Source organism: Myotis brandtii, unplaced genomic scaffold (genome assembly GCF_000412655.1).
Source record: "Myotis brandtii unplaced genomic scaffold, ASM41265v1 scaffold35, whole genome shotgun sequence".
Lineage (NCBI taxonomy): Eukaryota > Metazoa > Chordata > Mammalia > Chiroptera > Vespertilionidae > Myotis > Myotis brandtii.
This window is the reverse complement of record NW_005363467.1, coordinates 13,739-17,635: the sequence shown is the minus strand read 5'-3', so window position 1 is coordinate 17,635 and position 3,897 is coordinate 13,739. Positions and strand designations below refer to the sequence as shown.

The following is a 3,897-nucleotide window of genomic DNA, read 5'->3' as shown; positions in this document are numbered from 1 at the left end:
AGATAAGGGCAGGCTGAGTAACTGATACATTCTGTGGCTTTTTCTTGGAAGAGGGGTTAAGGACACAGCTATCAGTCCTGTTCTGTCCTTTCATTCCCCCCTTGTCTTGGAACTTCCGGCTCAATCATGAGACGGACTGAACTATCAACTGAACTACTTTTATACACTCCTTGACAAATTGGACTAGTCTGTTAATAATGCAAGGGCCGGCTGACCACAGTCCCAGCACCCTGCTGAAGCAAAGGCTGAACTGCAGTACAGACTGCAAAAGTTACAGCGTTTTATCTGCAAAACCCACAAAGTTACAAAGCCTTGTTTACGCAATTAGTTCCCAACACACTATAGCATTATCACCTTCCTATCTATGTTTTCCAGGAACAGAGAGCACAGCATATTGAGGAGGGACCATGAGACCATATCTCAAGGCCTGGCCTGATGTCAGTACCTTCCTATCTATGTGTTTTAGGAACAGACAGCACAGCATGACCTGTCTGGCCAAAGTGCCAGATATGCAGCCCAGCACAATGGCCCCGTGGGTGTGGCTCAGAGGCTGAGCATCGACCTATGGACCAGGAGGTCACGGTTTGATTCCTGGTCAGAGCACAGGCCCGGGTTGTGGGCTGGATCCCCAGTAGGGGGCGTGCAGGAGGCAGCCGATTGATTGTTCTCATCACTGATGTTTCTCTCTCCCTTCCTCTCTGAAATCAATACATACAAATATATTTTAAAGAAATAAACTGATGAACAAAATAGATCCAGAGACAGAGAAGCACAGAACAAACTGTAAACCTCAGAGGAAGGTGGAGGAGGGTGGGTGGGAAGGAAGAGATCAACACAGGACCTGGTGTGCATCTATGTTTAAGCCATGGACACAGACTACAGGGTGGGGAGGGTGTGGGGTGGGGAGCAGGGGGCAGGCTAGAGGGGGTCAATTGGGGAAAAGGGGACATATGTAATACTTGCAACAAAAAAGATTTTTTATAAAAACGACCAGGATTGCACACTGTCCTTGGCAGACGGGATGGGACACAGCTCCATGCTGTCCACCCTCAGATCTAAGCTCCATGCGAGCAGGAGCCCTTTCCTGTTCATGCCTGTAGCCCTGACACTTGGAACAGGGCTGAGCACACAGTAGGTCTTTGTAAGTGGCTCGTGGTGACCTTTCCAACACTCCCGAGGTCAGAGCGAGCAGGGGAGAGGGTGGCCACCACCACGTGCCCATGTGCCCAGGCACACAGCGGCCTGGCCGAGCCGATCACACGATCAGTGTTTCTGGTTCAGCACCTCGGGGTCCCCCATGGGGCCACCTGTGGGAAGCGGGGGCCGGGCCCTGCGGGGGCTGGTGCACTGCACAAGGGGCTCAGCCCTAGTCACGGGGCGCTGGCCTCCTGCCCGCAGGCCTTAGTAGCAGACTTCCCGGTGGGAGGCATTTACTGGAAATTGAATCAAGCAGGTGATTTCTGATGACGAGTTCTAGCCCCCAGGAGGAAGGCTGACGTGCCGGGCAGGGCTGGGTGGTGCCAGGAAGGATTGGGCAAGACAGTCACCTGGCACCCCCTGCACCCTGTGGGGGAGCCAGCCCTGCACAGGCCGGAGGGGAGCACGTTCTGGGCCCAGGGAACAGCTCAGGGACCCTCGGAGGCCGTGGAGGGAGGAGGGTGAGGTCAGGTCAGAGGGGCCACGGGGGCCTGTCACAGGCTCACAGCCAGGAGGGGGAGTTGGGGTGTCTCCCAGGGCACTGGGGGGGAGGAGAAGGGGAGGAGAGTGAACCAGCGATCTTTCTATCAAAGAAAGGAGCTCGGGGCCACCTTAGGCTCTGCCTTACCCTTCCCTCCCGCCTAATCACCCCATGTTGCAATAATGGGAATCTGATCTCTGAGCCCTGACCAATCACCTCACTGTTCAGAGTGATGGGCGGGCAAACCCGGGTCAGGAAATAAAACCCAAAGCAACTCCCCTTTCCGTGTGCTGTGGCCCAGGATTCCCGCTGGAGGAGCACCCTTCCCGCAGGCGTCCATCTGCTTTGCTGGTCCAGTTCTGAGAGTTTGTCTCATTCCTGCCACATCGTTGAGATCAGGTGGGTGAGGTGGGTGTGGGCGCGGGGCATGCCACTGTCTAAGTTCTCACCCACCCAAAGCCTTCCCCACGACCCCCACCCCACAGAGGGGCCACCTCTCAGCCTCGCCCAGCCCCGGGCTTCCCAGAAGGCCCTGCCCCATAGAGAGAACAGGGATGAGGAAAAGAAACCACAGGTTTGCCCACTGTGAGCTCACAGCTGAAGGGGCACAGGGCACAGCGGGACGCGCATTGCAAGTGTTACCTCCCTTAATCCTCACTGAAGCCCCCTCCACCCTCGGAGTCACTGCCCAGGGTTCCAGCGGAGGGACCGGCAAGCCCAGCTCTAAACCACCCCCGGGCAGCTGCGGGCTGCTCTTCTCTATTTATTCATTTATTTTTAAAAATATATTCCCACTGATTTCAGAGAGGAAGGGAGAGGGAGAGACAGAAACATCAGTGATGAGAGAGAATCATGGATCAGCCGCCTCCAGCACGACCCCTCCTGGGGATGGAGCCCACAACCCGGGCCTGTGCCCTGAGCAGGAATTGGTCAGCTCACACTCTGCGATGTAACGAGAGCAATTATTTCTATTTATTCTTAACTTTTTGTTAGTCCTCACCTGAGGATATTTTTCAGTTGATTTTAGAGAGAGTGGAAGGGAGGGGGAGAGACAGAGAGAGAGAAACATCGATGTGAGAGAGACACATGGGTTGGTTGCCTCCGGCCCTTTCCCCAATGAGGAAACCCAGGCCCGGGGACCGAATGACCCCCCAGGGCCACCGGGAGGTCGGGGCTGTGCGGTCGCTGTGCGCTGGGGACCCATGCAGGAGGCCCCGCCGCGGGGAGGGTGCGGTGCCGGGTATCACAGCGTTTTGTGGCCTCAGACCTGATGGGCTGAAGGGGCGCGGGATTCTCACCGCCCTCCTTCCGGGGGAGCCACCCAGAAGCCTCTTCCCTCCTGGTCCCCCCGCATGTCTCCAGGGAAGGAGGGAGCCGCCGTGACTTCATGGGCCGCCAGGGGGCGCTGCCCGCAGAGAAACCGAACCTCTTCCAGGCCCAAGCGTGGGCTCCCATCTCCTCCCCACCCAGGAGCTGGGCTCACCCCGACCCAAGCTAAAACTCCCCGACAGTGGCGCATGGGGTTTGTCCCTGCAGATGGGGGAGCCCTGGCTAACGCTTCAGGCCCTCCCTGTAGGGGGACAGGGAGGCGGGAGGGGAGGACAGGGGAACAGAAGTATAAGTGATGACAGGACAGTTTCGGGGAGTGCTGGGCAGCATCCTGCCCGCAGCTGACTCTGAGATACTGGGCACTGATGTCTCTTCAGGTCTTTTACCGTGTTCTTTATTGTATTTTTATTTTTGTTAATCCTCACTCAGGTTTATTTCCTTTTCCATTGATTTTTAGAGAGAGTAGAAGGGAGGGGGAGAGATGGAGAGAAACATCGATGTGAGAGAGACACATCAATTGGTTGCCTCCTGCACACGCCCTAACCAGTTGGGGCCAGGGATAGAGCCTGAAACTGAGATATGTGCCATTGATGGAAATTAAACCCCGACCCTTCAGTCTGAGGGCTGGCACTCTAACCACTGAGTCACACACACACACACACACACACACTCACTCACTCACACACACACACACACACTCACTCACTCACACACACACACACACACTCACTCACTCACACACACACACACACACTCACTCACTCACACACACACACACACACTCACTCACTCACACACACACACACACACTCACTCACTCACACACACACACACACACTCACTCACTCACACACACACACACACACTCACTCACACACACACACACACAC

General features: G+C 55.8%; 1 protein-coding gene across 1 annotated transcript in view; it reads left to right on the top strand.

Moving 5' to 3' along the window:
• The first annotated feature begins 1,934 nt into the window (after window positions 1-1,934).
• The window catches only part of LOC106727020 (protein C19orf12-like), a 6,480-nt gene continuing 4,517 nt past the window's right edge, over window positions 1,935-3,897 (top strand). The window contains exon 1 of the mRNA XM_014544061.1: window positions 1,935-2,077. The gene's annotated coding sequence lies outside the window, so the exon portion shown is untranslated. The remainder of the gene's footprint in view (window positions 2,078-3,897) is intronic.